We start from the raw sequence: 21,548 nt of genomic DNA, 5'->3' as shown, positions 1-21,548 counted from the left end.
TTGTGGCAAATAAAGCTCAAATAAAACCAAAGTTCCAACTACAGTGCAAAGAGAGAAGGCCAGATGCCCAGACTCTCCCCGTGACAGGGTAATGAACTGTATTTCTGCCATTACTGAGTCTGTGCTTTGCCTGTTTACTGCAGCACTGAGCATCTGTATTTTATGTACTTTTAACAACTTCAGCATTGCCCACTTGTTCACTTGCTCTGTAGATTCTTAGTTTTCATCTATTTTTATATTTTAATGTCTTAAGTGTGCCAGTTATGCCTGCATTAGCCAGGTGTATAACACCTACACTGTCCTTTTTACCTTAGCAGTGAGGACTTTTTTACTTGACTATGTAATTATTGCCATCTAGAATATTAGGATGATTCATCCTTCAACTCCACTAATTTCTGCATAGTCTACTTAATTTGTATTCCCCCTCAGTTGGAAACAATGTAAAATGAGCCAGTCTGCCGAGGTGCACATCAGTCCCTGGCTAGAACTTCAAGTATTTTCTGTATACATTTAACCTGCTGTAATAGAGCTTCTTCAGCTGTTTAAATGGGGGTCAGTATGTGAAAACCGCAAAGATGCATGGATATAACAGGTGACTTCTGCAAAAGGCACTGCTTTAATTAATAAAAGGTAGCAAAGAACAGCTGCCTGTTGTATTATCCAAGTGAATATAGCAAAATGGACATGAGAATTATGTGGGTTCCCTTTTTCTTTTTACGGACTTCAGCTTTGTTTGAGGTGATAACATTTTTTGCAACTTTGATTGAAGGGTCATGCTAGCTTGGGGAATCACCCAAGGAACTAACTAATTGCTGAGGTTTAACTCATCAAGGACTCGACTCACAGAGTTACAGTAAATTGCAGGGGATCCAAACTACTGAAAAAACTCAAAAGTAAATGTTTTGCAGAAGGGCAAGCCCTTGTTCACCCAGTAATGAAGGTAAGCCCCCACCAAACTTATATATGGCAGTTCCACAGTTATACAAGCATGAGGCATGGAGAAATCTCTCAAAATGAAGGAATCAGCAGCAGCCCAGGTAGAACCCAAATGCAGCAATTTCCTCTCAAAAACAGTAATATGTGAGAGCAGCATTGTTGAGCTGGGACTCAGAGAATGGAATTTTATGGAAGGGTGGAGGGGACCCAGGAAAGTGTGGGGGAACTGCACCATTTGACCTAGCTACAGCTCCATTTATTATAACTGGTAAGGTAAGTTTTTTTCTTGTTTCTTTTTTTCAGTTTTGTGTTGTCAGGGTTTTCTCTTTCAACCTTTTCTTATGCAGTCCTACAGCTTGATTCACTTTCAGTCTAAACTATGGCAATGATATTTTAATTATAGCCCCAGTCTACTTCGACACAGCGACCCTTATATTTCTGCATTATTACACATGCTTTACTTTACCTGTGTTAATAGCTGTTCTCAAGTAACAGTTAACTTCTTGTTATTTTCATAACTGAATCATTATTATGTACAGCAACTCTCCCAACAAGTTGCTAGCCTTACTAATCATTCATGAGGGGAGGACTTTATTGCCACACAGTCTTCATTTACCCCTCTGGGAGAAGACAGTCACAATGTAGATTGTAACGTTTCTAACCAGAGTGGGAAGAGTGGGAATGTTACTAGTATCTATGGAGCAGCACTGTAACAAATCCCGGTAATACTTTCAATATGACTAGTTGGCTCAATCAATCTATGCAATTTATTGACTCAAGAACTAGGGAATATGGTACACTACAGCAAACAATAGATAATCTCAAGGACATACTGTTGAAAATTAGCAAATTGCAAATTGAGAATACCTATTTCTTGGAAAGTATTAAAAGTAAGAAGAGTAACAAAAGGACTGAGAAACTGGAAATTTCCAAATGGTCTGGAACTAAACTCTCCTCTCCACAAAGAATTGCTTGAGCTGTTTGACCATCAAGGATGCAAGCTTTTGGAGTTGCTTATCAAACACCACCAGCGCAAAATAGATTTCTTAGTGCAGGAGGCAACTGAACTGGACCAAGCCATTACTAATGACTTCTTGTCTGACAAATATGGTTGGTGACCAATACAACAACATGTTCAGGAATATTCATAAGATTACCTCCAGTATAAAAGCATGGAAGGAGAGGAAATTTGAGCATGACAGGTTGGACTATTCTAACAACTTAGTGTATCCCAAACCAACCAGACCAGGCAATTTCCAACAGCAGTCCTCTAAGGTTACAGAAAATGACAATCATGCTTCAGATGAAACAAGTGACGAATCCCCCCTTTAGACCAGGAACCTCCAAGGCACTCAGAGATAATAAGGAACCAGATGACTCAACAACGGACACAACAGAATTATACCAGGATGGACACAGGTCCATATTATCAATGGAACAGAGGGAAAATGAATCACCAGAGGAGAAGGAATTGAGTTGGTCCATCTTCTCAGCACAAACCAAATCCATTCTTTCAGCTGACATAGGAACCCATATCATATCCAGCTATGCAGGTGATGTCCGACTTTACAACTTTACACAGAAAGTTTTTAGTGTTGCGCATGTGGAGTTGTTAAGCAAGGGGCATACATTTAGCCCTTCCACTAAAACAAGTATTGAAAACTTGATTTTCAACTTGAAATTGTTTCTAAAGAAGTTAAACCTAAAAATATTGTTTAATAACAGCAACACAGTGTATGTACCAAATGAACTACACAGGGGTAGTGTTTTCAACCTCCTCCCACCCTTTTCTTGCCCTTAATTGTGTTTGAGAAGCTCGGTGAGTTTGAGTTCAGGGAGTTTGTATGAGTTAGATCTTGTGAAGCTGCTCCCAATCCCTCTGCAGAGTATGCCCTAATTAAGAAACTTAGCCACAACAAAAGGGTAAGGGTTATGAAACCTGACAAAGGTGGGTGGGGGGTTGTTTTAATGCACAACATGGACTATATGAATAGAATGAAAGTGCACTTGTTTAACAGTGATTTTCACAAAGAGTCATCCTTGAATATCATGCATGTTTCATGTTAAGGACAGATTGATCATGCTACCTGGATGTTTTTTTGTACACCACTTTTCAACAGTACCCTCAATCTTTGGCATTCCAATGATTCACAAGGACCTCATTGGCCCCCCATGAGGCCTATAGTCAATGCAGAAAAATTCAAGACCCACCCCCTGGTCACATATATTGACACCAAGTTGAAATATTGCCTTGACAACTGAACACTTATGTAAGGATTCTTGGGACTTTCGTTTAAAACTCAAGAATATTGGGTTTTCTGAAGTTGTGACTTTCTTTACAATAGATGTAACAAATCTTTTCAAGGTTATTCCACATGACATAGGACGGGAGTGGTAACATGATGTTTTAGTACAATTTTCAGGTTTGAATAACAACGAAATTAATACTTTAGATGTTCTCATGGAACTTGTTCTTAACAGCAATTTTGTCTGTTTTGGTGGACAGTATTTCCTACAGAAGAAGGGTGTAACCATGGGGACCCCTTGTGCCCCCACATTTGCTAACATGATTATGTTACAATGAGACAATAACAGGTATTTGAAGTATTATTGCCCTGGAATCTATATGCCCACTTTTTAGATGATTTGTTTATTGTCTGGAACAAACCCATTGGTGAGATTGAGGTTTTATCAAGTATCTTAACATGACCACATCCTTTCTGACGTTCGCATTTTCTTATGGTAACACACTCATCAATCATTTAGATGTGAAATTTTAAGGGTGTGGTCAATAAGAGGCTGCTAAGCAGCATTTACAGACAGCCCATTTACTCCAACAGTTTGCTGCACTATTCTAGTTCCCACCCAGAACACCAAAAAAGGGGGATTGTGAAGGGGCAGTTTGTGAGGTTAACTGGGATGGTTTCAGAAGATGATACATTCATTGCGGAGGCCCAGAAATTAACTGATATGCTTCATTCCCAAGGGTGCCCTACACATGCCATTCAAAATATATGTAGGGAAGTAACAACAAAAAGATTTGAGGAATTTTACAAACCACTGCTATGTTTGCATGTGGGACGTGAGGCAGAATATTTAAATAACAGCAAGCCTGTTAATAGGGAATTTGCTCAGTCATTTGTTGCTACATATACAGTTGATCACAACATCATTTCTGGGATCCTAAAAATAACTGCAATGTTTTTTTTTCTTATTTTGAAGGCTATATGGAGCTTTTTGGAGATATTCCACAAATCATTTATAGAAAAAGTAGAGCCATCAAAGATTATTTAGAGAAGGGAAATTACAGCAAGAGGGAGTGTTCCTGTAAAAAACAAGGTACTTTTAGATACGGTTTCTGTAACCAGTGCAAGTACATTTTAAAGAAAAGTACTGTTAGGGTTAAGAATATTTTGGTAAAATCATCTTTCTACTGCACATGCAGCTCTATGGGGGGTCACCTATTTCGCACTATGTAAATGTGAGTTAAGGAGTTGAAATGGCAGATTAAGCTGAATGTCTATTCACTTCCAGGTCTCAGTGATAAAGTGTCTATGGTTAGCATTTTAAAACTTCGATTTTATGTTGCCTAATGTTTTAAACATGCTTTTTAGTGTATTTATCATTTCACACATCCTGTTCTATATACTTTTAGTTATTCTTGGGCATTGTTCTATGGGCATTTGCACACCTGAATGTGTTTTTTTGTTAGTGTTTTTATTTGATGTATTACTTATCAGTCTTGTATCCATTAGTAGTGATGTTACTGCTGCTTTAAAAAATGTGAGGCACTTCACTGGTTGTTCAATGACCTAGACTGGAGGGCTTTTTAAATGTTTGTTTGTTACAAAGTGAGTAATTCTGAGGACGTCTTTGATATATACAAGATGAAAGTGCTCAATTATTGTTCAGTAAACTTGTATCTAACTGCTCGTGGTGGGTTTAACAACAATCTACATCTCAAACCAGCCCTAAAGGGGCGTAGACTATTGTGATGATTTTGAGTTGCTGGTGAAGTTTTTAAATAGAGAATTGTTCCATTGAATGTTTGATCTGATGAAGCATACTTAGTTATCTGAAAGCGCTAATCTTTATGAATGTTTATTGTATTAAAGTTTTAATTTTATGACAGCTGTGGTGGTTGCATTGGTTGCTGCATTTGTTTTATATATATATATATATATATATATATATATATATATATATATATATATATATATATATATATACATACATACATACATATATACATAAACACACTCTCTTTCTAATACAATGCTCCCAAAGTGAAGGCCCTATGTCTTGCTCAGAACAGTGTAAACAAACTCAAAACAAAGGTTAATAAAACATTGTTTTAGTTGAGAATGGGGTGAGCTAGTGTCATTCTCCCTGATTTAATAAGAATTCCCTTAACTTATCTTTTTAACTTCTCCCACGTGAGATGATGCCCCACCTCCACCAGCTCTATCTTCCTAGCTAGCTAAGAAATGTAACTCAGCAAACAATTATTACACTGTCTTAACTGACAGTCAATTCTCATCAGTGCATATAACTTAGAATTTACCTCATGCAGTCTCTCCTCTTTGCTGCAAAATTTCTTTACCATCTAGGGCTACCACTAGCTTTAAATAAACTACCAAAGTAATGTATTTTTACAAGCTAGAATAATTACTCTTTAAATTGTTTTAAAGTCTACTTTGTGTCTTAAAAATTTAATACAGTTTAACTTCAAGAAATGGTAATAATTCAACATAACTTTTAATGAAATATATTTTTCTGCATTAAGCTTATACTTCACTTTTTTGAAATAGCATAACATTTCAAAAGTTTAAAAGGGAAAACAAACCTGTTGTCATCTACCACTTCTAACAAAAAACTGAAAACATTAAGTTTAACCACTAGTCCTTATCTAGCTATCACAGATTATTTTAAAATAATAGGAATAATGCCTTTTTACAGCAAAATCTTTCAAACCCTTTAATTAGTTACTTTCCCTTTAATTTTAATTGTACTGCAAAGTATCTCCTTATTGTATAGTAAACCAAGATCAATAGATCTCTTCTTCATGATAAAAGCACTGTCTACACAATGCGTGAAGTCAATGTCTATGCACTGCCCCTTTAAGTTCAGTCCGGACATTGCAGAGCCCCATACTGCCTGTTTCAGGTACTTGCGTAACTACTACATGCCAGGAACCTTTGTTCATTCTTGTTTGCTAATAAGGAGATATTTAGAGCATGCACAAAAGTCATCCCATTTTACTGAGTTTAAACTCAGAATATTATTCCTTATCTTTATATTATATTTATTAAACTGCAACAAGTAACACACTCTAAATAGCACAATAAGTACCCATTTGCTGGATATTTGATAGACAGCTGACATGAAAGTAACAATGTTTTTCCAGTGTCCCCATCATTGCATTTCCTTTCTAGAAGCTTCTTACATAGCAGGGCCTTTCCTCTTCATTTCCTTCTTGTAACTAATGCTCTTTTTCTGTGACATCTTATTCTCGGCTATTCTATACTAGTCTCTATGGCACCTGGGAAGAAGCTTGCCTGCTTTAGTTTCAGAAAGGCTTCCTCTGGAGAAATAAAAGTTACATCGCACTCAAGCAGAAACACTTTTATGATGGGCTGGGTAGCACAGCTACCCAATGATCCTACATAGATCATTTGATTACTAGCTAGAAGGAAGCACTCTTGGATCTTGTTTCTGCAATGAAGTCCATATCACAAACAAAGTGTTACTGTGCAAAGCCTAGAGGTGGTAAAGCATTTTCCCTTTGGAGCAAATGTCTTAAGTCTGACCAAAATCAATCTAGGCATCTCGAAATTTAAACACTGTGGCAGCAAACCCTATGTGCTCTTTCAATTTTCATCTCATTTTTAGATGGTTCAGTCCATCCCCATAACCGAGGGGTCTCAAACTCAAATGACCACTGGTGCTGTATGAGTACTAGCAAACTCAGGCAAAGGCAAAAAGAAATGCAAGTAAGGCAGTTAGAAAAGTAGTACAGTCATCTCTCTTGTCTGTAATTTTGCTGGTTTGAGGGCTGCTTGTGGTCTGAGGGTATAGCTCTCAACCTCTTAGCACAAAAAATCTGGACAAAGCCTAAAATAATGGGTGGACAAAGACCCCAAAATAGGGACAGATTTTAAATATTTCTCTTATAGACTTAGAAAGTTGCTAGAATAAAAGGACTTGTGTTAGCATACATTTTTCTGAGGGATATGATGTCTGAAACTCAAATATATGACATTATTTATTGACTTCTATTCTGAGTGGTTTGACAGAAATTTTTTTTTATAAATATGAGGCAAAAATCTGATCATTCTGTGAAAGCCTGAACATTACAGAGGTATGTCTGAGGGTCATGAGTTGAGATCCGAGAGTCATAACCTCGCAGTCACACGTGAGGCAATTTTTGCCCTGTACAGTACTGGTGAATTTCATTTTTTTTCTTGAGACTCCTCTCATATACAGTGTCCCAGTCTTTGTTCAGTTAAGTCTTACCTGTGTATCATTTGTATTATTTCTGCATCTGCTTATCTGAGAGATGGGGGGGGGGGGCACCTGCCTTCTTCATGAAAGCTGTGATTGATGTACTGATCATCTTCAGTTTGTCCTTAGGTTTTAAAATCTCACATTCTACATGTCCTCCTGTGTTGATTGTATGTCTTTAGTCATCTTCTACAAACCTTCCATTGTCCAGTAAACTGCCATCCACTTGAGCCTCATCATGGCTGCCAACAATCCTTGAAAGATTAAGTACCTCCCCTTTTTCATTTCTGGGCTTATATATGATTTAAAAACAAACTGTAAGAGACATCAAGCCATATATTAATTAATGCAGGAAAGCTTAAGTCAGTTTATAGAACTTCGTTTTGTTTAAAGTGGAGGGGGTAAATGGAAATCACTGAAAATGCATTTTACATTCTCCATTTACAGGTTCAACAATGAAACACTGACTTCCTGAAAGTCAACATTCCAAATGAATGAAGAATAAAAAGGCTAAAAAAAACAAAAGGGCAAAAAATAATTGTTCTTGTTTTTTGAGGGGGGTCAAGCCTCTTGTGCTCCCCAGTGTGGGAGAGAGCAAGCCTACCACACCCCATGAACTTAAATATGACAACTCCATGGTCACACCAAATTGAATAAGTGAGAAATCTGCTAAAAGAAATGAATCATTTCCAGTGCAGAATTAGAGATCACAACAATGATTTCTTATGGGAAAAAGTGTTTGGCTTTATGCCATTTGTCTTTTTTTTTCTGTGATGATTATAAACTGATTAGCAGTTTCAGCTGAAGAATGTTTAGGGAAGCCCCTTTTACATTATTCTTTTTCATACCAAAAGTCGCATTTAATTTATGACCCCTTAGAGTCATACCAGAAACATCCATGTATTCTTCAGTGTCCCTGCCTTCTACCCCCATCTCCTTTCATGTATCCTTCTACGTCCATGTCTTCAGTTTCCCCATCTCCTTTCATATATCTCTCTGTGTCCTTATCTTTTGTTTCCCCATCTCCTTTCATATATCTCTCTGTGTCCTTATCTTTTGTTTCCCCCTTCCCTTTGTTTAGTACTTATGCACAGAAATCCTATACTATATTGCCAAATCGTTGCCTATCTCCACATTATATCACATTGTTTGCCTTATAGTTCTAGAGACTTCCAACATATGAGATACCATTCCTGTTCCTGTAGTACACAGCCCAGGTTTTTTCCCATGTTCTGCCTCTTCTTCTAACTGTGCTTGCAGGGAGCAGTCTTCTGATTTTTTAGGATATAGTCGTTAATTATTTTATTATGTTCATCATTATCCTTCTTTTCTTTCATTCTGTTATTTTATTTCACTTTCATTAAGCTGGTTATTTTTTCTGCAAATGAACTGCTGACTGTCCTAGACCTAAAACACAGGTGAACAGTGAATGTCAAACATCACTTTTCTCTTTTAATCTTTTTTGTGTGTGTGTGTCGGGGGGGAGGGGGTTAAGCCCAATGTATTACCATACCTCAGGAAAAAGGGATTATTCAAAGGATCAGCTACCTCAGGGTTCTACTTTACAAAGGCCGCCACTCGCGCTGAAACTCAAATATAAGTTTCAGCAAGCAGCTGCTGCATCGTACCCTAACATGTTATTTAAGTCTGAGCAAGGGAGGTGTGGCAGCAGGAGGAGGGAGGGGAAGGGGGTGGGAGCATGCTGCACCGTACCCTAACATGTTATTTAAGTCTGAGCAAGGCAGGTGTGGCAGCAGGAGGAGGGAGGGGAAGGGGGTGGGAGCATGTTGCACCGTACCCTAACATGTTATTTAAGTCTGAACAAGGCAGGTGTGGCAGCAGGAGGAGGGAGGGGAAGGGGGTGGGAGCATGCTGCACCATACCCTAACATGTTATTTAAGTCTGAGCAAGGCAGGTGTGGCAGCAGGGGGAGGGAGGGGAAGGGGGTGAGAGCATGCTGCACCGTACCCTAACATGTTATTTAAGTCTGAGCAAGGCAAGTGCAGCAGCATGGGGGAGGGAGGGGAAGGGGGTGGGAGCATGCTGCACCGTACCCTAACATGTTATTTAAGTCTGAGTAAGGCAGGTGTGGCAGCAGGAGGAGGGAGGGGAAGGGGGTGAGAGCATGCTGCACCGTACCCTAACATGTTATTTAAGTCTGAGCAAGGCAGGTGTGGCAGCAGGAGGAGGGAGGGGGAGGGGGTGAGAGCATGCTGCACCATACCCTAACATGTTATTTAAGTCTGAGCAAGGCAAGTGCAGCAGCATGGGGGAGGGAGGGGAAGGGGGTGGGAGCATGCTGCACCATACCCTAACATGTTATTTAAGTCTGAGCAAGGCAGGTGTGGCAGCAGGAGGAGGGAGGGGAAGGGGGTGGGAGCATGCTGCACCATACCCTAACTTGTTATTTAAGTCTGAGCAAGGCAGGTGTGGCAGCAGGAGGAGGGAGGGGAAGGGGGTGGGAGCATGCTGCACCATACCCTAACATGTTATTTAAGTCTGAGCAAGGCAGGTGTGGTAGCAGGAGGAGGGAGGGGAAGGGGGTGGGAGCATGCTGCACCATACCCTAACATGTCATTTAAGTCTGAGCAAGGCAGGTGTGGCAGCAGGAGGAGGGAGGGGAAGGGGGTGGGAGCATGCTGCACCATACCCTAACATGTTATTTAAGTCTGAGCAAGGCAGGTGTGGCAGCAGGAGGAGGGAGGGGAAGGGGGTGGGAGCATGCTGCACCATACCCTAACATGTCATTTAAGTCTGAGCAAGGCAAGTGCGGCAGCAAGGGAGGGAGGGGAAGGGGGTGAGAGCATGCTGCACCATACCCTAACATGTTATTTAAGTCTGAGCAAGGCAAGTGCGGCAGCAGGGGAGGGAGGGGAAGGGGTCGGTGCATAGATTATGGTTTCAGGCAATGACCAAGACAAGAGCTAGGTTTAAGTAGTGGGAGGGGAGTTTTAGGCTTAGGGAGTGAGAAGGAAATTTATGGTTAGGGAGTGGGAGGGGGTGGTAGCGTAGATTATGGTTTCAGGCAATGACTGAAACAAGAGTTAGGTTTAAGGAGTAGGAGGGGAGACTTAGGCTTAGGGAGAGGAGTTTGGGAGCAGGTGAGGTGTTTTGGGGTTACAGATTGGAAGGGGAGTTTAAGGAGGTGGGTTGGAGTCTTAGGTTTAGGGAAGGATTGGGGGCTTTAGGATTAGGTTTAGAGAGCAATTGTAGAGTTTAGGGTTAGGGAGGAAGAGTGGAGTTTTAGGATAAGAAAGCAAATGGAAATTTTAGCTTTAGGGAGGGAGTTTAGAGTAATGGAGTCTGGATTCAGCTTAGGAATTAGGTGGGAGTTTCAGAGTTAGAGTTAGGGCTCTGGCAGGGCTATACAGTTTCACAGGGTCAGGTGTTGGGAGGGCTAACTAGTTTAGTAAAATCAGGCTACTGGGAATTAAGAACAATGCATTTTCGAGCAAATGACAGCAAATAATTGTGTCACAGGCTATTAGTATATGAGCACTTGTAGTAGACTCCGGTCTCTGACTTAGTATAAGTAAACCTACATTTTCAGTCATTCATTCTCAGTATTCCAGGACTCACACTAATCAGTCTTGGCATTTCAAACAGTTACCTTAATTCTTAATTAAAGATCTTCCCAAATGCCTCTATTTCCCACAGTGTAGACATCTAACAGTATAGTATCATATCTAGTATTCCAGTGAATTATATGCCCACATTTGAAATTCTGTATGATTATTTCAGCTTAAAATAGTTGTAAATCTGTCAGCACATCTTCTGTTTTCTTTAGCTCCTGTATTTTTGTCTTATTGCTAATTGAACATTTGGAGTTCTTTAAGCTTGTGTTTTTTTTTCCTTTTTATTTTATGTAAAATACATTTGTGTTAAATATGTCCTTTTAGAAAACAACACTTTCCCAGAACATGTAACAACAGGGAATGAATGCATAACGTGTCATCACTCATACATGTGTGACTAACTATGTTTACAGGTACAAACAGCAAAAATGAGTGAAACAGCATTACATTTCAGTCAGGATAATGAATGGTTAGATGGAATGTAGCCGTATAAATCAATACTTGTGCCTAGTCTGTAACAAAGCAGAACTTTAAGATAGGTACTGTATGGCACTTACAGAATCACTATGATTTTCCTACTGACCTCCTGCTCTTTTTCTTCTTTGCGTTACCATGACACATGCACACATATATTAGATAGACAGATAGATAGTCAGATAGACATATATATGGGTGCCCTGGCATAAACTGAATTTGACTGTGGTTGCCCACTGTTATTGTTGACCCACTTTGGTTGACATGACATATGCAGATGGTTGACAGCTGTGTGAGATCAACAGTCTCTAGGAGAGAGTGTGTGATCTTTAAGTTAGTTTTATATATATATATATATATATATATATATATATATATATATATATATATATATGGATTCACTTCATAACACTGAAAACTCAAAACACTAAAAATGAGAAAACTTCATAATATAGAAGACCAAAACACTGAAACTTCAAAACACTGAAAACACATATCATACATATACTGAGTTTAAACAACATAAATCATAGCACTTTCCACCAAGTGTAAGCAGGGGGGCACACACCCACTGCTACTTAAATATATCAACTCCAAGATTGCACTTAGTGTAGTGAAGTGGTGCAAAGTGCTATGATTTATGTTGTTTAAACTCAGTATATGTATGATATGTGTTTTCAGTGTTTTGAGTTTCAGTGTTTTGAGTTTTCAAGATTTTGAAGTTTCAGTGTTTTGGTTTCAGTGTTTTGAGTTTCAGTGTTTTGAGCTTTCAGTGTTATGAAGTGAATCCATATATATATATATATATATATATATATATATATATATATATATGTGTGTGTGTGTGTGTGTGTGTGTGTGTGTGTGTGTATCTTCTCTTTCCGCTGTTCCTGTTATGGGTCACCACAGCAGATCATCTGTTTCCATTTCTTCCTGTCCTCTGCATCTTGCTCTGTCACACCAACCACCTTCATGCCCTCTCTCACCACATCCATAAACCTTATCTTAGGCCTTCCTCTTTTCCTCTTACCTGGCAGCTCCATCTTTAGCATCCTTTTCCCAATATACCCAGCATCCCTCCTCAGCACATGTCCAAACCAATGCAATCTCGCCTCTCTGACTTTGTCTCCAAACCGTCCAACCTGAGCTGACCCGCTAATATACTTATTCCTAATCCTGTCCACCCTCGTCACACCCAGTGCAAATCTTAACTTCTTTAACTCTGCCATGTCCAGCTCTGACTCCTGCCTTTTTGTCAATGCCACTGTCTCCAGCCCATATAACATAGCTGGACTCACTACCCTCTTGTAGACCTTCCCTTTCACTCTTAGTGGTACTCGTCTGTCACAAATCACTCCTGCGACTCTTCTCCATCCATTCCACCCTGCCTGTACTCTCTTCTTCACCTCTCTTCCACACTCACCATTACTCTGAACTGTTGATCCCAAGTACTTAAACTCATCCTTCTTTGCCAACTCTACTCCCTGCATCCTCACCATTCCTCTGTCCTCCCTCTAATTCACACACACATAGTCTGTCTTAGTCCTGCTGACCTTCACTCATCTCCTCTCTAGAGCATATCTCCACCTCTTCAGGGTCTCCTCAACCTGGTCCCTACTCTCACTACAGATCACAATGTCATATGCAAACATCATAGTCCATGGAGCCTCCTGTCTGATCTCATCTGTCAACCTGTCCATCACCATTGCAAATAAGAAAGGGCCCAGAGCTGATCCTTGATGTAATCCCACCTACACCTTAAATGCATCTGTTACTCCCACTGCAGACCTCACCATTGTCACACTACCCTCGTACATATCCTGTACCACTCTTACATACTTCTCTGCCACTCCTGACTTCCTCATACAATAACACAACTTCTCTCTAGGCACCCTATCATATGCTTTCTTCAAGTCCACAAAGACACAATGCAACTCCTGACCTTCTCTATATTTTTCCATCAACACTCTCAGAATAAACATCACATCTGTGGTGCTCTTTCCTGGCATGAAACCATACTGCTGATCACTAATCATCACCTCCCTTCTTAACCTAGCTTCACTACTCTTTCCCATAACTTCAAGCTGTGACTGATCAGTTTTATACCTCTGTAGTTACTACAGCTCTGCACATCACCCTTATTCTGAAAAATAGGTACCAAAACACTTTTTCGCCACTCCTAAGGCATCCTCTGACTTTCCAAGATTTCATTAAACAATCTGGTTAAAAACTCAACTGCCATTTCTCCTAAACACCTCCATGCTTCCACTGGTATGTCATCTGGACCAACAGCCTTTCCATTCTTCATCCTCTTCATAGCTATCCTTACTTCCTCCTTGCTAATCTGTTTCATTTCCTGATTCACTATCCCCACATCATCCAACCTTCTCTCTCTCATTCTCTTCATTTATCAGGCCCTCAAAGTACTCTTTCCATCTGCTCAACACACTCTCCTCACTTGTGAGTACGTTTCCCTCACTATCCTTTATCACCCTTACCTGCTGCACATCTTTCCCAGCTCTGTCCCTCAGGTCCTTTTCTCCCTCTTTATTGTCCATTCTTTCATACAACTCTCCATATGCCTTATCCTTAGCCTTTGCCACCTCTCTCTTTGCCATGCTCCTCATCTCCTTATACTCTTGTCTACTTTCTTCATCTCTCTGACAATCCCACTTCTTCTTCGCCAGCCTCTTCCTCTGTATACTCTCCTGTACATTCTCATTCCACCACCAGGTCTCCTTGTTCTTCTTCCTCTGTCCAGATGTCACACCAAGCACCTTTCTAGCTGTCTCGCTTACCATCTCTGCTGTAGTTACCATATTTATATGTGTGTGTGTGTGTGTGTGTGTGTGTGTGTGTGTGTGTGTGTGTGTGTGTGTGTGTGTGTGTGTGGCAAATGTAGTCTTGAAAGACTTTCCACAAGTAATGTCTCACACCTCTCAGGTAGGATGTTTCTTAAAACTGCTTCAATTACTGTTCATTATTCCTTCATATGTGTGTTTATTTTTAAGCATTTTTGTAACCAGATAAGTGCATTGCATCTACACCCCTAAACTGTCCAGAATTTTGCAGAACATCCAGATTTTTTACTCATATTTTTAGTCTGTCCATGTATGGTTTGCTGGCTAATGTTTGAGTTGCATTAGTTAAATAATGACAGACTTTTACGTTTCAGACATAAATTCCTTCAGAAAATGCATGCTAATGTAAAACTTGTTATTCTAAAAGCTTTCTAAGTTTATAAGAGCTATATTTGAAATCTGCCCCTGATTCTGACCCTTTATTCCATTATGATTTTTGGCTTTGTCTGATATTCTTGAAGTAAAACATCGAAAGGTATGATTGCATGTCACATTTGCCTGCTTTCTTTTACAATACAGGATATTATTGTGGAACAAATGCATAGGTTAACGTGGTGAAACAATAAACCCATTACACAGATTCTTCCACTGAAAACTTATAAACCAAAATAGTACTATATGAGAAAAGAATTATGTTAATGTGGAATTGTCAAAAGGTCAGATGAAGTACTGCAGCAAAAACAGCATCAGGAGAAGCAATTAACAATTGACAGGAAAAGGTGAATGCAGACACTTAGCAAACATTGATGGTCAGTAAGCATGGCCGGCCTTAGGCATAGGCCAACTAGGTGGTCACCTAGGGCGCTGCTCTAGCAAGGGCAATTTTTCAGTATTTATTTACTGTAGGTAGACCAGGATGGGGGCACTGGGTGGTGTGGTGGGGGGCGCCGTGGGAACCCTTTTACCTAGGGCACCAGTTGACCTAATGCCACTCCTGTCAGTAAGGGCTATTTAGTGCAAACAAACACTTGCTACAGTATGAGCGAAGGAAAACCGTGGAGGTACTTATGGAAAGTCCAGTAATGTAATTCACTGGAGAGGAAATGTACAAGGAATTATAACAGATGAAAATTCTGGTATAAAAGAGATAAAATAACTTTCTGAGTGATATATTTTTTAATGCCCCAATGAAAGTAATATATATAAATATTTATCTAACAATGATTTAAACAAGACAAGGACAAAGATGCTAGAAGCAAGTTGGGGAAATCCTTGATCATCTCACCAAACTGTAAGAACAGGTAGTAAGGTAAATTGTTTTAAGAAAGAAAATCTAACATGATGAGTGGAAATAGCAAACTGACAGCAAATACTTATTAGTGCCAAATGTTGATCAGCAGTGGAAGTCACTCATTCATTCACTGATTTCCTCTTAATTCAATTCATGTTCATGGGGAAGCTGGCACAAGATAGAGAAATAAACTCTGGATATGATACCAGTCTGTGACAACACACACACACACACACACACACACACACACACACACACACACACACACACACACACACACACACACACACACACACACATGCACAAACCTACAGGCAATTTGGAGGAAATAGGATATGAAGAGAAGCTAGAACACCTGATGACAACCCATGTGGTCACAGTGAAAACATGCAGATGGCTCACAGACGACACCTCTTCCAGAAACCAAATGGAATGACCAAATATAGTGAAGCAGCAATGCAACACTGTGCACTGCCATCCTGCAATGGCTCTGGACTAAAAAAAACAGAGGGAGAAACAAAGTGAGAGGGAGGAGAACAGGGTGGTATGTGATAGCAGAGAGTAGTAGGTGCACAGTAGCAGGAATAAACATGTATAAAAATTATTCTGGGTAACAGTAAATGATGAACTGTGAGCAGACAACCAGGATAAAGTTTGCACATGACTGAAAAGTCCCCATCTGACAACCTAACCTTTCAGCATACAACATAGATAATACCCCACTTCAAAATAAAATATCGTTAGGGACCTAGGATCATGGGTTAATATGGGTTAATAACTATCTCTGTTTTGATAATAATATGACAACTGTAGTCAGAAAATCCTTCTATTTAGAGTAGTAATTGCCAAGGGAAGATCATCTAGATGTAAAGAGTTCATTGTTCCCAAATATTCAGTATTGATTATGCTAATTATTGAGTCCAATACTCTGTATGGGATTTATCTCACTAGACAAATCAAGCAACTAGAAAGATCTCAAGAGTTTCCTAACAAAGAAGATCACTGGCGTAAAGAGCCAGAGCTACAAAGAGAGACTGGAATCTCTGTCCCTTTATTCAGTATCCTATAGACTCTTGGTGGGAGGTCAGTGCATGCCTTCTCTGCCATTAGATACCCAGTTGTCCTGGATGTCACTGATTTATTTTCACTATCAAAATCCTTAATTTTATTTAATGTTAATGATGGCCATGTATTGAATAATGACAACCTCTTCTTACTTTGGACTGCTCTTGCGGTTGCGAGGAAAAGCATTGCCAGAAAATGGAAATCTACTACTGTACCCATTTTGGAGACTTTTTGTCCTTTCTGAAGGAAACAGCTTATAAAGAAACTAAAGACAAAGAACACAGGTTCCACCCTAAACCATTTATCAATAATCCTTGGAAAAAAGTGGTATTTCTCATTGACATTTACCAGATAAATCCTGACTCTCTTGAATGAAGATAGAAGTTGTTTTTCTCTCTCTTCTAGAAATGTGATTATTATTAATTTTACTTCAGGCTTTTGAATATATTATATATACCCCCGGATTCATGAAGCTCGGCGCAAGGCCGGTGTAAGGCCTGCGCCAGCCGTGCGGCGTATAAATGGTGTAGTAGCGCCATATGCATATTAATGAAGGTGCGCCGCTACCACATCCACGTGCATAGGACACGTGCGCGAGTGCATGGGGCGTTACTAAGCTGCGCCCGAAGGCGTGTCAATGTCGGCTGGCGATGAGCAACCTAAACTGCTGAATATTATAGCCTGCCTGCAATAGTAATCGCACCTATCAGTGTCCATGGATAATGAAACGTATGCAAAGCATGCAAGACAGTTCCCGGCCACACAAAATGGAGAACCAAACAGTAATGCACGCAACATAATATGAGTTACCATCCATGGAACAAATGATATTTAAAATCATGTGTCCGTAATGTACTGCACTGTCAGAAGTTATACCCAGTGGAAGTGAAGCGCATCATGTCAGCGCGCCACCAATACACACGTCTAGCCCCATGGGTATGGTCACCAGCAGTCCCACAGTGGTAGTGATAGTACACAGCTGGGCAGTTGTGGCTATATAACAACCGTAAAGAAACCTGACAGTCCACATTGTATACCAAACACACACAAACATATGTATATTAAAATGTGCTATACACATGAATGTAACCGTCACATACACATAGGATGCTATATGCGGAACTGGGATATCCAAAAGTAGAACCCATGCATGCAAATGCAATACGCAGCAACCCCTGTATAGCACATAACCCGCACCCATGTCCAAATGTCCACCAAATCCAGCTACCAGCCTTGCGCATCCGTACACCTACACATAGCAGGTATTCCCCATATGTAGTAGGAAGTATCGTCCTAGGCAGTGTCCGGATTGCAAATATGTATCCCACGTTTGTAAACATCCCATCACAGGTACGTAAATCCAAATTCCCGCGTGTTAATGTTACGGCAAAATGTGTGTACATCTCGCGTGGGATAAGTAACCTGTTGAAACCTCAGAGTTGTTTACACTCCACGGTGTCCATTACTGTACACATCTGGACAAAACATGTATGTGTAGTCACGGTACTGGTCAGTATCTACACAGACATGCAATTCATACTACGCAGGATGGAACAGCTGTCCACCATGCAGGTCACCCCACTAGGGTTGCCACCTGTTCAGATGGCCAAGATGGGACATCCCTTGTAGAAATGTGAGAATTTGCAGGATAAAACATACCCCCGGCCTGTGCAAAGTACAGAATTACACGTGTATGCCAAGATAAAAGCTAATGCCATAGCATTTGAATAGCTTATGCTATCCCAAATAATAGTTATGTGTACCAGATACAAAATACCTGTATCATGCAACTAGTACAGAAATGAAGAAATATATTATTGTCTTAAAATCACAGGACATTTGCCATGTCTTAGGTGTCGTTGCAGGACACAACTGTCCAAAGTGGGACCTCCCCTCGCAAAGAGGAACAAGTGGCAACCCTACTCCCCACTGAATTATCGACAGTATATATTCAACTCAATCACATACCGACACCACCTCTCAACCTATTACAGCAACAAAACCTGGACAAAGCCTAAAAGGATGGGTGGACAAATAGGGACAGATGTAATTACTGCTCTCACAAACTTCGAAAGTTCAAGGAATAATAGTATGTACATAAGCAGGAAATGCTGTGAAGGATGTGGGGTAGTCCCCAGTATTACAGAGGTCCATACATATATACTGTAACAAGCCGTCACATATGTTGACTGTACTACTGCATACCCGTAGTTAATTCATAGTTAAGACATGTGCAAAATAATAACCCTCGTAAGAATGAATACAGGAAATAGTCAAATGTGAATGGGAACACCACTCACCGTGGATTATGTATCGTAACCGCCTCCACCCATATTATGTATTGCCAACATCATAAGCTACTGACAGGTGCCCAAACACCTGTGTCTGTAAACACAGATTAAATGTTTAAAATGGACAAACCCTGTCCATGTGCTTTGTCTGACATTTGAACACGGTCAGGGCAGTTCCGTTCACCAGGCAGATAAGCCTAAACCCAGATCAACACATGAACACCCTGACAGTTAAAGACCTGTATGTGTCAGGACTATAAGCCTTTGGGTTCTGAATATCCCTGCAGTGATGAAATATGCAGCGTGGGTCCAGAGCAGTAGGGAATAGGGAATGTGTAACATGTAGTACCGCATTTTTCCCAGCAGGAGAATGGATGCCTGTGACGTAAGTGAAGCGGTGAGGCATATGTTAATGTAGCTATGTACTATGGGTATGCATATAAATGAGTCAGAACACCAAACGTATAGTGGTTACAGCATCCGGCCAACGTGAATGCAGTCCCGGTTGAACGACTACAGCACATATAATGTGAAAGTGTAATGAATGCGTCTGTGATGTACAGACAGTTAAATATGTAAAGGTGAACGTGTGTTTCACAAACGTCCATTAACCGTATTACAGATAATTACTGGTACTGTCACGAGTAATAAAGCCCACGTAAGCACAAAGACTTACTAAACATATGTAACCCACAATAAGGATATGCATGCGCGCCTGCGCGTAACCCACAATAAGGAAATGCAAGTGCGCCTGTGCGTGTGTGATCCGCTCACAGCATAGTAAATGAATGCTGTTTCCCCCATGTTAGTTATACATGGCTCAAACCTGTTAACCTCGTAAAGTATGAAACCGGACAAAGCCATGCAAACTACCGGTACAAATAGGGACAAACACCAGATATGTGCCAGAACAAACATAGAAAGTGGATAGAATAACGGGTGTGTCAGTAGCATGGATTCTCTGAAGGGTATGCAGTCGTAACCTGAACTGCTTGCCAGAAATCCCCATTGTAAGTCTCAAATGAAATGCCACGACATTGCCAGATAGACACATGTTTATTTAAAACACAGCGAAGATAAAGGGGCAAGCAGCTGTACACTCTGCGACAATCTGTATAGTGGGAAGGTATGGTATGGATATAGATATATGTGTATACACATAATCCACAGACGTAAACCAAAGCAAGTTATGAAATGAGGATTGTACATGTATATATGTATACACAACAGACTTATGTCCCATAGATATGACATATGTACATAAATAGGCGACGTTATATCTAATATGGGTAGACAAACAGACATGCAGGAAAGGTGAATAAACCGCAGCATTCCAAACCAATGGCCAGAAAGTGACAGTCCAGCAAGTTCTACACTTTAAACATGCAGATAGGTGTCCATTGCAGGACTCCAAAAATTTAATGTTACGTAGTGTCAACCGACATTGACGCAAAAGACGTGACCGCAGCAAATACGAAATAGCTGTACATGCAACAGTATCAGGTGCAAGGGTGACGACACATGTGTCGATAGAATGCATGACGTATGAACTGATATCCGGAGAGTGGGGAGTGCATATAAGTGTCTCCACACTTCAGTACCGCACACATTAAACATGTGTAATGGGTACTGTAGAGGGTTGTCAGGTATGGGAATCATGGGTATGCAGAAATGGGCCTAGGTGTTGTTTGGCAGGGATTTTGTAGGCCCGCCCCGTGGGAGTGATGTGGGTATAGCACAGGCCTATATTCTCAATAATGGGGCAAACCATCCACTGGATATTGCGGAAACCATTTTGGCAATATGTAGGTCCCTATATCAGTGTCATGTAGGTGATTATCATGGATGGACATGCGTACGACCAAGATGGTCCCCATAACTGGCAAACTGTCAGAATAACACAGCTGCACTAAGGCATAGTACATGAAATACACATAGGGACTATATTAGATATACCCCAGACAAAGTCAGAACGTCATGAGAATACTGGCGTACCCATGAATATGGATGTTATGAGTGTTACTAATCATGTAATGGAAATGTCAGTCACTATTATCTACCACACAGTCCGTAATGCCTTGCCAGCAATTTACCAGAAAGGCACATCACTATGACAAATGTAACAAGGTCAAACATCAGGGCATTTACCCATAATGTGTACAGGTTAGGGGTATGAAGGTAACCTGTCCAAAATACATGTACAGAACTAGTGATACTAGGTGGACAGGTGAGAAGAAAGACATCAGGACAAATGAGAAAACATGTACAAGACACACGCATGTACGCCGACAAATGTGAATGACAACGTATGCCCTGTGAATGTCAATGTGGAAGGTTAATAGACACAAAAGTAATGTGTCCCTCAGGGTGTCATGCAGTGTCACCGTAACAATGTCCAGTCCCCCAGACACGTACGTGAGCTCTGCCACTGACGGAAAGCGCAAATACCGGTGCACACATACGGTACATGATAGACCAATTAGTGTGGATAAGCAGCTGTTGGCCTGTGTGAGGAATACAACTGTCTGGGTGGGTGTGTCATGCAATATAAATGTAATGGCATGTGGCCTGTGATGCCGCCATACAGTGTGTGTGTATTGGTGTCAGAAAG

Source organism: Protopterus annectens, chromosome 3.part0 (genome assembly GCF_019279795.1).
Source record: "Protopterus annectens isolate FY-2018-M chromosome 3.part0, PAN1.0, whole genome shotgun sequence".
Classification (NCBI taxonomy): domain Eukaryota; kingdom Metazoa; phylum Chordata; order Ceratodontiformes; family Protopteridae; genus Protopterus; species Protopterus annectens.
Note: the sequence above shows the minus strand (reverse complement) of the source record.